The following is a 14,422-nucleotide window of genomic DNA, read 5'->3' as shown; positions in this document are numbered from 1 at the left end:
AATATATACTTTTAAATTTTAATTTTTAATTAGATTATTTTTTACAGCAGTTGCCAGTTCACAGCAAATTGAATGGGAGATTTAGAGATTCCCCATGTACCTTCTGCCTCCACACATGGTTAGCCCCTTCCCCCCCTTACCAGCACCTCCCACCAGATGGAACATTTGTTTACAATTGATGAACTTATATTGATACATCATCACCCAGCGTTCATCACTTACATTAGGGTTCACACTTGGTGTTGAACATTCTATGGATTTGGACAAATGTATAATGACATGAGCCCACCATTTCAGTGTTACATAGAGTAGTTTGCCCTAAAAATCCCTCTGTACCCCACCTATTTCTTCTTCTCTTCCCATTCACCACTGGCAACCACTGATATTTCTACTGTCTCCATAGTTTCGCCTTTTTCAGAATGTATATGTTTAAGACTGGTTCTTTCACTTATTTAGCAATATGCATTTAGATTTTTTTCATGTCTTTTCATGGCTTGAAAACTGCTTCGTTTTAGTGTTGAACAATATTCCATTGTCTGCATGACAAAAATATTTTTAAATTTTTCTCTTATTTTATCATCAGAACTATCCCAGCTTGTAAAAAGAGTGATTATCATTATTCTCCTTTTACAAAAGGAAAAGCCTTGATCAAAGACACTAAAGTGGAGGGGCCAAGGAGAGCCCCAGGCACCGTGTTCTGACCGCTGTCACCAATGCAAGCAGGTGTCACACAGAAGGTATTCACTAAGAGGTATAGGTGCCCTGGCCAGTTTGGCTCAGTGGATAGAGCATCGGCCTGTGGACTGAAGGGTCCTGGGTTCAATTCTGGTCAAGGGCACATGCCCAGGTTGCGGGCTCGATCCCCAGTAGGGGGCAGGCAGGAGGCAGTCGATCAATGAGTCTCTCTCATCATTGACGTTTCTATCTCTCTCTCCCTTTCCCTTCTTCTCTTTATATTTTTTAAAGGGGTATAGGCTACCTCATTACAATTTGTCCCAAGAGGTGAGATTTTGAGACTTTTTCTTACTTCTCTTCCCTGCCTTTGCAAAACTTAGAAAACTGATGTCCAGAATAAATAAAATGACTTGTTCAAGATCAGTCAGCTGGTTATTCACAAAGCTGGTACTCAATTCCAGGTTTTCCGACTCTTACTCCAGTGCTCACTTATTCTGCCATAGTATCGCCAAACCACTCTTGAATACCCAATGTAGTCTCTATGCACAGTGCAGAGAAGGGGAGGGAATGGGAGAGCAAAATGCTTAGTATTCAGTCGTAGCTGATAAAGAGAAAAATAAAAAAGATCAAATAACCTCTTCCTGGAGTCACTGAATGCTCAAAATGGAAAAGAAGATTTTAAAATAATTAAGTCTCATTTTTAACGTAATGCATCAGTTGAATTTTTACCATATATTCTAATTACTTGTATAAATGAAAAAAGCACTAGTTTGAAAATTAAATTGATAATGCTAAGTGGTGAATGTTTGCACTTTACTTTCCATATTTCTGCAGTCTATAATTTTTGTCAAGCCTCTTCATCTATAATTACATAGATTAGTAAACTCATACCCATACAAATTAAATTACTTATCAGTATTATAAAAATAGACTGACTGTTATGGTCCAATTGGCAAACTACAGACTTCAGAGTCAAGACTGACCACGGTTTGAATCCCAGCTCTATAACTTACTGTGTGATAATGTACTGAAGTGTTCCTAAACAAACTCTGAGCTCCGATGCTCAGCCCTAGCCCATTTTGCCCAGTGGGTAGAGTGGTGAACTGCGGACCGAAGGATCTCGGGTTTGATTCAGGCCAAGGGCATGTACCTTGGTTGCAGGCTCCTCTCTGGCCCGGACCCTGCTTGGAGCTCATGCAGGAGGCAACAGGTCCATGTGTTTCTCTCACATTGATATTTCTTTCTTTTCCTCTCTCTTCCTCTCTCTCTTTCTCTCTAAAACAATAATAAAAATCAATGGAAAAATATCCTTGGGTGAGGATTAAAAAAAAAAAAATTCACAAGAGTAATAATGCCTATCTTGTAAGGTCTTTATAAGTAATAAATGAGTTAAAAAGATTTAAAAAATCTATAGTACATTAGTGCCTGACAGTCTCTATTTTTAGAGAGAGCAGGTCCTGCTCAGGCTCTTTCCCTTACCCCTCACCCTTTCCTCAACTGCCTTCCACCTTGCAAATGCTAAAATGTCACTAAAGTCACTAATAGCTTCCCAGTCATCATATTTAGTAGTCACACTTCACCTTCCAGCAGCATTTCACACCAACAACCACACCTTCCCTCCCCCACATGCTTACTCCTCTGATTTCTGACAAACACTGCCCTCTTCTCACTTCTCTCCTATTTCTTGGCTCCTTAGTATCAGTCTCCACCAGCATTCCTCTTTCTTCTTAAATGGAAGTGTTGCAAAGAGCTGTATTTATCACACAGGACAGGTAGGATAGGATAGGATAGGATAGAATAGGTTAGGATAGAGTAGGAATAGACAGAATTTAAGAGAGAGAGAGAGAGAGAGAGAGAGAGAGAGAGAGAGAAAATAACAGAAGACATCATCACCCTTTAATAATAGCACACACTGTTTCATAAAAGGTTTGTTTCAGGTACACACATGTATTTGTGTGGATATGTGTGCTCTTGATTGATTTCTTCTGTGGGTCAAAACATTGCCCTAGAGGAGGGGTCCTCAAACTACGGCCCGCAGGCCACATGCGGCCCGCCAAAAACATTTATCCGGCCCGCCGGGTGTTTTTGCCGCTGCAGCCTGTCCTGCTTAGCAGCCAACTCATCCCGGGCCCGCAGTGCGCATGTGTGGAATGTCTGAGGGACAGTGAACTGGCCCCCTGTTTAAAAAGTTTGAAGACTGCCAAAACCGGTTTGGCTCAGTGGATAGAGCGTCTGCCTGCGGACTCAAGGGTCCCGGGTTTGATTCCGGTCAAGGGCATGTGCCTTGGTTGTTGGCACATCCCCAGTGGGGGGTGTGCAGGAAGCAGTTGATCAATGTTTCTCTCTCATCGATGTTTCTGGCTCTCTATCCCTCTCCCTTCCTCTCTGTAAAAAATCAATAAAATATATTTTTTTTTAAAAAAAAGAATAAAAAGTTTGAGGACCACTGCCCTAGAGGGTGCATTGGTTATCTTCTATTTTCTCCTTGAATTTGATTTTAAGTAGTAGCACAGCACACACTACCAACAATGAGTTGAAAACTCTCATATCTGTCCCTGAAAACCAGACACTTCACCTACTAGTAAAAGCCAGATTGCTTTATTTAGCGGCTTTGACATAGCCATCCCTATATGATTCACAGGCACCTCAATTACAAAATGTACAAATCTGAACTTCCATAAAATTTATTTATGATAGAATCATAAATTTTCCTTTTTATTCCCATAATTCTTCTACTTTTTGTAATACACTAATTTAGTTAATGGTAGCACTACCCACCGACTCATTTATTAATTTGTTTATTCCACAAATCCTGTGGTATATACCTGTGGTATATACCAAGAAATGTGCTAGGCATTTGAGACACAAAGGTAATAAAGATATCATATCTGCCCTCAATAAAATCATTCAGAAACAGAAAATAAATAGAAGCATAAAACAAAGTTGCCCAACTGCAGAGACACATCCAGAATACTACAGTAACAAATCAAATGGGCAAACTAACCTGGTCTGAGGGGTCTAAGAAGGTTTTCTAGAGCTACAGACCTAACCAAGCTTTAAAGTGAGAACAGTTGTAACCTGATGGGGGTGGGGAGGGTGTGTGTGTGTGTGTGTGTGTGTGTGTGTGTGTGTGTGTGTGAAACGGAGGAAGAAAGGCACTCTATGAAGAGAGAACATCAAGAGCAAAGATGGCCCTGCCAGTGTGGCTCAGTGATTGAGCGTCAACCTGTGAACCAGGGGGTCACTGTTCGATTCCCGTGGGGCGTGCAAAAGGCAGCCAATCAATGATGCTCTCTCATCATTAATGTTCCTATTTCTCTTTCCCTCTCCCTTTCTCTCTGAAATCAATAATATATAATTTTTAACATATTTTTTATTGATTTCTTACAGAGCGGAAGGGGGAGGGATAGAGAGTTAGAAACATCGATGAGAGAGAAACATCGATCGGCTGCCTCCTACATGCCCCCCACTGGGGATGTGCCCGCAACCAAGGTACATGCCCTTGACCGGAATCGAACCTGGGACCCTTCAGTCCGCAGGCCGATGCTCTATTCACTGAGCCAAACCAGTTAGGGCAAATATATATATATATTTTTAAAAGCAAAGATATAGCCCAAACCATCTTGTTTGTATAAGAAACTACAAGAAATGAGGAGTTGCTGAAGTCTGAAGTCCCAGGCAGGGAGTAACAATGTGTCTAGAAAGACCAGACCACGGAGACCTTCATGTGTCATGTAAAGGCCTTGGATTTTAATCCTGCAGGCGATTCAGAGGCAGGGAAAGATTTCAAGTAAAGGAGACCTGTGACTTTATTTGCATTTTAGACAGATTGCCTGTTGCTGTGTGGGGAATAATTTCAAGAGGGCTCTGGGAGAGGCTTTTGCAACGGTCAAGGTAAGTTATAATGGAGATCGGGACTCCGGTAATAGAACTGGCTACACAACAGCACATTGAAAGGGGATGATTGATTTGATAAAAACAGTATTAGAAAGAAAGAATTGGTCACCCAGGCACTTAAACTGGAAACCTGAAGCTTGTCAAAGCTTCTTGGCCCACCTTTATCCTCCAAAATTAATCAATGACAGAGTTCTATCAATCCTGCTTACCACTTTCCATTTCCCTGGCGTTGGGCATAGTTCAGGTGGTTCATCCTTTGTAATCAGAGCAATTTGAATATTTCAATACCCCCTCCCTTGTCTACCTGCAAGCATTCCTGCTGTCTTCCTACTGATCTGCCACACCACAAACAGAACGATGGTGATTTTTCTTAAAGGCATCCCCACTCCATGTTTGCCCATCCACTGCCCAGAGAAGAGCCTAAAGGCCATCTGTGGTCTGATTCATGACCTTCTTTTCAGCTTCATTTATTATTATTACCACTCCCGCCCCTGGTCTTACGTTATGTAATGCCGAAGGACTTACAGTTCCGCAAACAAACAAAAAACTGTTCTGGTTCCATAGTAACCTGCCTTGGTAGGAGATATTCCCTCTTTCTGAAATGCCCTTCCCTTCTCCCCACCCTCACACCTGTCTGGAAGACTGCTGCTCCTCTGTGAAGACTCAGCACAGTCACCTCATTTTCTACATCTCCCCTGACACTCACCATCACCCTAAGCAGACTGGATCACACCCATCTTCACACTGTTACACACCCTGTGCATGTGGCTACTGGCGCACTGAGAACAAACACTGTAATGCAATCGATTCTGTGCATGTCTATCTCCTCCCAGTTGGTGAGCGACTTGAGTCCCTTCTACCCTTGTCAGTCTGAGTGACTAGAACAGATCTCTGTCTCTCAAGCACAGAAATGGTTCCCATAGTGCCACAATTACTTGTTTTTACAACAGAAATATTAGATGGAAACCGTTCAAATGAGACCTGAGAATTTGAGACTTCCGCTGTGCTACCTCAGAGTGGTAAGCTGAAACATTCAACTTTCTCCTGTCTACTGAATATGTCGCGTTAGATGGGTTCCCATAAGCTTAAACTCAACATGGTTCAAACAATACTAATCTTCCTCCATCCTAAAATACTGCACCCCTCCAATTGGTTCTCCTAACTCCACTATTTCTTTCCATGGTTCAGCATTTCCCAGGCACTCAAACCCCCAAGTTGAGAGTCACTCTGCCTTCTCCCTCTCTCTGGTTTCCCGTAACCAACATCAAATGTTGTATCTCCTTTCTTTCCCAGTGCTCCTGCCCTCGCACAAGACTGACTTTGTTCCTGGATTTCTATAATCATTCTTTAACAGCCTCCTTAGATAAGCTTTTAAAAAATATATTTTAGCCCTAACCGGTTTGGCTCAGTGGATAGAGCGTCGGCCTGTGGACTCAAGGGTCCTAGGTTCGATTCCGGTCAAGGGCATGTACCTTGGTTGCGGGCACATCCCCGGTGGGGAGCGTGCAGGAGGCAGCTGATCGATGTTTCTGGCTCTCTATCCCTCTCCCTTCCTCTCTGTAAAAAAATCAATAAAATATATTTTAAAAAATATATACATATATTTTAGTCACTCGACACATAAACATATAGTCACTTTAAAAAATTAAGCATATAATATAAACAATTATAGTCCCCTCTTATGCCTTAAATCTTATTCCTACCACAGGAATAATAATTTCTCTGCCCAAGTTTAACATGTACCTGAATAATAGTGTTATCAGGCAAATTGGGGTATCCCTTTCCACACTGAGTGCTGGGGTTGGAGACCTTATGATATCTCAAGAAAAAGAATTTTCTGAGACTCGCATGGGAGGATGAGTGATTTTTATCTTTGTGGGATTATATCCCTGGGTTCCCAGAGTCCCATTTACCTTAACCCAGTCCTGTAAGAAGTGTAGCTGGGGTTTCAGCGCCACTAGAAGCAAAGCCAGGGTCCAGAGTTTCCGTTCCACGTTGCAGCCGGGTCCAGCTCAGCCTGAGGCTAGTTACCGTCCATCAGTCCATGGTGTGTGGGGTCCACATGGCCGTGGGGCAGGTGGGCATATACAGGGGAGCCAAGAGAGCATGTTCCCTACAACAAGAGGCCCAAGAGAGTCAAGAGCATTAGAGCACAAGAGAGCTAACTCCTTTGTTTAGGGGATTAAATATCCTAAATCTCATGCTCTTGCAGTGGCCATGCCTATTCTGGTCAATGGCCTGTTCCCAGGTGTGACTGACAGACAAGTACCTTCCCTATGTTACCCCAACTTGACTGGGCAAGCTTCTATCTCCCCTCTGTTGGACCCCTGGGGAGTGTAAAGTTATAGCTTCTTGGCAAAGCTGCCCAAATGACCAAATGTCATGCTTATAATATCTGGCCTTCCCTTTGCCCCTTTCCTGTTATTGATAGCTAGGTTAATGACAATGGTATCTATTGGATATTATCAAGTGCCTACCATGTGCCAGGCACTATTCAAAGCACTATTTAAAAAATTTAAATTCCTAAAAAAAAAAAAAAAAAAAAAATTAAATTCTTTATTGTTGAAAGTGTTACATATGCCTCCTCCCTCCCCCATTTCAAAGCACTTTAACTAGATTAATTTATTTAAGCCTCATCATACAACCCTAGTGAATATGTACTATCATTATCTTCACTTTCCATACAAGGAGAATAAAATCCTGAGAGGGTAAGCATCTTGCCCAAGGCCGTACAGCTAGCAAGTAGCTATTCATTCACTGAAACACACATTTACATATATATGAAATGTAACATATGCAAATGTCTGTTAGTAACAGCCTTTTCCCACCTATTTTAGGCCAAGAGAATAATAGTATGTGTATTTTCTTTGTATTTTTACTTACCAATATATTTATCTTGGTTATCTTTCCATGTTGGCACATAGAAATTTACCTCATTATTTTTAATGGTTATGTGTTATTATAAAGTCTGAGTGTGGTATAATTTATTTAACCAATTCACTATTGAAGGATATTTAGGTTGTTTTCCATTGCTCACTACTAAAAACAATGAGGTGAATTACCTCTTTCTATGTAAATCACGGCATTTGTGTGAATAGATCTATAGAACAGATTTGTGGAAATAGTGTAACCGGACAACCAGAGGGTCCAGGCTGCCTGCCACCACTTGAGCCAATTAGGCTGAGACAGGGTTGAATCATATATGAGTGTTCATTCCAATACTGCCCCCAGCATGGAAAGCAGCTGGTCACCCACAAAAATCTGCTCTGCCCCCCTCACCAGTGGGCTGGTTGTATACACACACGAGGGAGAAGACAGCTCCGTGCAGCTGCGAGCCGCAAGTGTAACCAGGAAAGGGGAGGAGAGGGTATGTAGTCTGGCCTTCAGGAGGTCAATGTCGGATGACAAGGTGGCTAATCTATGATGTTACAAGAGGCGCAGCCCATTCCTGGCACCGGAGAATGGTCAGCGCTCCTGAGAGAACTCCCGGAGGGGGTCAGGGCCCAACACAGCAACCAGATCAAAGTGTGGCCTGGGCCGCGGGGGGTGGGGGGGAGAGGAGGCATATGTAATACTTTCAACAATAAAGAATTTAAAATTTTTAAATAGTGCTTTGAATAGTGCCTGGCACATAGTAGGCACTTGATAATATCCAATAGATACTATTGTCATGTAGTTCCTTTCTGAGTAGTGGGCCCATCCAGGCATCTTATCTTTCTACAGCCTTGCTGCATCCTTCAGTGTCCCGGGTCTGTAAGAAAACTTGTCATCAGTGGTTAGTGAGGTGAGTAATTACTAGGCAACTGTAGCTCAATTCTCATTACATGTCCTTCCCCACTCTCAATAGCATTGCTGGTATTTCCATATTTAATTTTGATACGTACTCTCCAAAGATGCTTCACAGATTTACATTTTCACCAACAATAAATGAAGATGCTTGTTTCCCCAAATACTTGCCAACACTGGATATTACCCATCATTTTAATTTTTTAACCATCTAAGGTCTCTTAGTTGCTTTAACTTGCATCCAAAATTCAAATGCAGTTAATCGTTTTTTTCAGATGCTTACTGGGCAATTTTATTTTTTCTAAGAATTTCTACTTCTATCTTGTGTCCAATCTCCTCTTCAATTGTTTTTCTTTTTATATTGTGAAACATTCAAACCTGTAAAAAAAAAAAATTGTGAATTTATTTGAGCCGAACTGTCAACAATTGCTGGGAAACAAAATCTCAATGGATTGAGATCATGCTCCAAAGAATAGCAGTTTTGCACCTTATTCTACGTATTACAATTAAAAGAGAAGACTTACAATCATTGGTGCTAGATCAGGGAGGCAGAAGAAAGCCAAGCAGGGAAAGCTCTGGGATTGGATGAAAAGTAGAATGGTAGACACATACTTCTTCTACACAGGTGGGTGCAGGAGACTTAACAGTTAACAATTAACATGATAACAATAACAATGAGATTTATGGTCTCCACCCTGGGCATTGGTTGTGCCCCGAGGGATCTGGAAAAAGGGGGCATTACCCTGACAATATGAAGATTGACTTTTGGCAGGGAAGATTCCAGCCTAGGATTGAACTACCCAGCACAAACTGCTTTTAGTTAAAAAGTTTTCATTTCAGACCATCTTTTGTAGTTACTTTAGATCTCCGAGTTTTCAAGGTCATCATACAGGCCCTCCCTGAGCTTGTCAGGTTAGCATACGGTCCCTTTTCATCCACAGTTATTTATTGGATATTCTGCATATTATCATTTTAGTGCATTGCTATATATGCTGTATATAAAAATTTCCCACTCTGTAATTTACTTTTAAACTTTATCTACGGGGTCTACAATATGTGTCTTGCTTAGGAAGGCTTTTCCCACTCCAAGATTAAACATTTTTCTACAGTTTTTTAAAATGTCTTTTAGTGGTGTTTTGTTTATAAAATCGAACACTTCAGTACATCTGAAATTTATTTTTTGTATATGGTTGGAGGGAGGGCTCAACCTCCCCCACCTCAACTGGCAAACAGATAACCAGTTATTCAGATGACATTCATTAACCAGTCCAAGCCCTGGTAGTATATGATGAAGGTAGTACTTTTCTTCATACACTAAGTTCTCCCATCGATTTGTCACTATGCTCTCTCTCCTGTCCCATGTTTTCATTGCTATAATTTAAAGTAACTTAGAATAGCTGGAAAACCCTCTTCCACCCTGTTATGCCCAGATTTCAGGATCCCCAAGAGACCACACCAGGGAGCCAGCCGAGTCCGATGCAAAAGCAAAAAGTCTTTTATTCAAACCCGGGCTTGGCTCCCCTACCCTCCTTACTGGCACAGCCGCAAGTGGCAGAGAGAGGGCCAGCCCTGTGGGGAGAGAGGTTTTATAGTAAGGGGAGGAGAGAGGACTGTGGGCCCTGCCGATTGGCCAGGCGCAAGTCGGTATCTCGTTACACAAGATGTGGTCGTATCTATGGCGTGAACTTCCCTTGATTGTCATTGGTTAGTTTAAAGAAATCCTGGGTGTGGCTAGCAGAGGCTTGGGCTCCTGGGAAGAAGCCTTGCCGAGCACATGGCTGCCCAAAAATGGAGGACCCAGGGTAAGACGGAGGGCGTAGTCCTCATCCTTTCACACCCCAAACCCCAGGTGTTTACAATCAAGGCTATTCTTTTGACTCTATTTCCCACAGAATGTTAGAATTGACTAGTCAAGTTTCATAAAATAAACTGTTGGGGTTTAGCAAAGGAGTACATTGAATTTACAGAGTAAGAGAAAGAAAAAATTAACATCTTTACATCCTGAATCTGAACGTTAGGGGCAAGAAAGGAATATTGGGGACTGGCTATGGTTATGGGAAATATTGATCATGCTCTGTTAACCACGATTGCCTTGTGTTGGTTAAAGAAAGGCATTCCGACCTGGCTGGGAGCTGTATGCCCTTGGGACCTGGGAGTCAGTCAACCTTGGACCTGGGAGTCAACCTTGGACCTGGGAGTCAACCTTGGACCTGGGAGTCAACCTTGGAATGGGGTCCATTCTCATAGAAAGATTAACACCCTTGTTGCCCAAACAATGGAATCCCACTCCAGCCTCCTACTTCCCCATGCCTATAATCCAATTTCCCTGTGTAATCTTTGTCCTACCCTAGATAAGCAGCTGGTTTATGGGGGGGTGGCAGAGCAGATTTTTGTGGATGACCTGCTGCTCACCCATGCTGCCGGCAGTATTGGAAATAGTCCTTTTCTGAACCTCCGAGTGCGTATAACCGGTTTGTCACTTCCCGCCGACCTGATTTCTGCCATAACGTGAAGATTAGTCTTTACATACCAATTCAATCACATAACATTATGATAAAAATAAAATTCTTCGGTGTCTGGTTTTCAAGTCTTTCCCTCTCAAATTTGGTTTAAAACCACCTCACCAACTTTATTACCCTTTATTCTCATCCACAAAGTTTTTTAAACTGGTGTACTTACTGTATCCTAAAAAAAACCCCTTCCTTCCCCTTGCTAAACATACTCTGCAATTAGGAGAGGGACAGAGCAGGTTTACCCTTTGTCTATACATCTTCACTCTTAAGCACTGGCATTTTGGGCCATCCATGATCCACCACTACCCTTTAGCAAGACAAAAATAGCTGTGTGTTTCCTTATTAACTTAAAGAGATCTGACTTTGAGAGCAGAAATAGGGCATTTCTGTGATTAAATAATCAATGGCAACATACTGCCTTTTCAGCATTCATAGGAGAGCTCGATGTTGAATAGGGCAACAGATAATGGGATTTGAAATTTAGGGACTTACTGGCATCCAAACTCTAAAAATGCATAATGTTTCCTACAGAATCTCTGACAGATGAGATAAATATTAGAAAGAAATGAGAAAAGGTTAGAACTGAGATAATACCCAAGAGGAGGAGGCTGACATTACAAAGAGATATCATCTCGTCCCTGTTAGAATGGCTATTATCAATAAGACAAGTAATAACAAGTGTTGGAGAGGATGTAGAGAAAGGGAACCCTCAGACACCATTGGTTGGGATGTAAATTAGTGCAGTCACTGTTACAGAAGACCAAAGAAATACCAAGCCCGCTTCCTCGAGAAAGGGAGGGACCTTGTTTATTAACACTAGTGGACTCTGGGAATAATTTCCAAATCAGAGTGAAGAAACAAGCGGAGAACCTGTCTATATATATCCCGCTGGGGTCTTTGTCTTGCAGATATGCCCCCCTGCCCCCTTCATGGCCCTGCAGGAAAGCCCCCAGGTGTCAGGCCACATCCGATGATCTGTCCTGGGGCCAGCAATAACGACCTCTCCCTCCCCTGCCCCCAGGGCAGTGCATTGTTTACAGTTTTTATGGCCTGACATGCCTTGCAAGACCAGTTTCCTCCTCATCATTATGGAAAACAGTATGGAGGTTCCTCACAAAACTAAGACCAGAGCCACCATATGAGTCAGCAACCCCCCTTCTGGCTATCTACCTAAAAAAATTTGAAAATAATTCTTCATAAAGTATATGCACTCCTATATTCATTGTGCAGCATTATTCGTGGTAGCCAAACATGGTAGCTAAGTGTCCTTGGATGGATGATTAGGTAAAGATGATGTGGTACATACATACAAGGGAACACTTCTCAGCCATAAGAAAAGACAAAATAATGCCATTTGTGACAACATAGATAAATCCTGAGAATACCATGATAAATGAAATAAATCAGATGAAAAAGGACAAAAAACATGATTTCACTCATTTGTGGGATATAAAAGAAAAAGCAACAGATGAACAAACGGACAAACTCATAGATACAGACAACAGAAAGGTGGTTTTCAGAGAAGATGGGGTGAAGGAATGTTAACTCGGTAAAGGAAATTAAACTTTGGGTGGTGAGCACACAATGGAATATATAGGTTATAACAGAGTTCACACCTGGAAGTTATATAATGCTATTAACCCATGTTACCCCAGTACATTTAATTTAAAAATTAAAAGCAGAGTCATATATTTAAAATAATTAAATAAACTTAAACAATGTTTTATGTACATGTTCTTTTTAAAAATATATATATTTTTTATTGATTTCAGAGATAAAAGGAGAAACATCAATGAGAGAGAATCATTGATCAGTTGCCTCCTGCACACTCCACTGGGGACGAGCCCACAACCCGGGCATGTGCCCTGACCTGGAATGGAAGACCTCCTGGTTCACAGGTCGACGCTCAACCACTGAGCCCCCGGCCAGGTTTATGTACATGTTCTTAACTCGGAGGAGTTGAGAGCTATTCTGGCCAAGAAGCTGGGAAGAGGCTGCATTACTGCCAAGCGACCACACTGAGGGAGCATAGGATCAGGAATGGCGAGGGATCAGAGTGGCCACAGGAGGGCAGCAGAGAGCAGGCTAAACAGAGGCGCCCTGGGTAAGAATGAACGATTTATTGGAACATAAAGTCTAGATCCAAGCTGTACTTTATATTGAGACAGTGGGCACAGAGCAAGATTCCGTGGCACACCCAAGCAGAGCAGGAAACATCTCACGCCTGTGCTCCAAAGCGAAGGGGCGCTAACGAACGAGCCCTGATTTCTCAACTAGGAGTTTTGCGTAAATGCCCTCATTTAATCTTCACAAGGTGCCTACAAAACAGACAATAATAATGTCTAATTTTTAGCAAATGAAAAAAACTGACCTCAAGTAAAGGAAGTAGCCCAGTTGGTGTCCAAGCCCGGTGAGTCAAACTTCAAACGCACGCTCTGTCTCACCCCTGTGCTCTCTCTTCGATGAGCTGAGTCAGGCGTGGCTCCCACAGCTGGGCCCAGACCTGTTTGCTCTTCTCAGAGCAGGGCACACAGTCATCCCTGGAACTTCACGGTCCACACCAACGGTACCTTCACAGGAATGCAGCGAGAACCCCTCCACGTACCTGCCTCCACTTCCGGCTCAGCCACAGGAATAGCAGCAGCAATGGTCAGCCGGACAGGTACGTGCATGTGGGGACACCAGTCCACAAACAAGCCATGGGATTGGAAGCTCTGGTGGCAAATCGCATCAGATGTCACCTGGCTAGGCAACACTACTCTAGTAGTAGCAAGCCCTGGGCTTAGAAAGCTCTTAGGACCAAAATGGAGCACCGGTAACCACCAGTGAGCCAAAGAAAACAGATTTTAAAAAATCAAGAATAACAGAAAAACATACAAGAGGGCCTGAAATAGCATCTCATGTTCAACTCATTACCGTCAACCTTACTCACCTACCAGGACCTGTTCTGAACCCAACTACCTGAGAAAAAAGGATCAGAGAAGAGATTCTGAAATGATAAAAGAATCGACAGGAGGTTAAGACACTTCATCTCTTATACAGGAAGTTGAGGGGCAATTTAATAACAGTCTTAAAGCGTTATTTAGAGGCTAGTGAAGAGAAAAAGATATCTTCTTCCATGAACCAGAAGGGAAAGCCTGAAATGGCAGTGGGAGGTTTATAAGAAAAAAGTTCTTGATTGTAAAATCAAAAAATGTGGACGCCCTTTTCCAAATGTGCTCAGTGAGAGTGTGCTCTTTCATGCATTCATTCAAACATTTAATAAGCACCTGTTATGTGCCAGGCCTTGTGTGCAATGTCCTTTTGGTTCCTGGTGAGACAACTTTGAACAAAATTGAGGTTACTTTTCTCACTGAGCCTATGTTTACTAGGAAAGGGGTACAGACAACAAATAAACAAAAGATGAATTAAAAAGAAAATAGTAAAACACAATAAGGGATTGCGAGGGAAGGCCTCTCTGAGTTGACATTTAAATCGGATGTGCGAGCAAAAGAAGCTGACAGAGTAGGGAGGGAAGGTTCCGGTTCAGGGTGGCCAGCCTGTGCAGAGGG

This window comes from Myotis yumanensis, unplaced genomic scaffold (genome assembly GCF_028538775.1).
Source record: "Myotis yumanensis isolate MYYU_CA2020_CCGP unplaced genomic scaffold, mMyoYum1.0.hap1 SCAF_17, whole genome shotgun sequence".
Taxonomy (NCBI): domain Eukaryota; kingdom Metazoa; phylum Chordata; class Mammalia; order Chiroptera; family Vespertilionidae; genus Myotis; species Myotis yumanensis.
The sequence above is the reverse complement of the archived record's forward strand: the minus strand, read 5'-3'. Positions refer to the sequence as shown.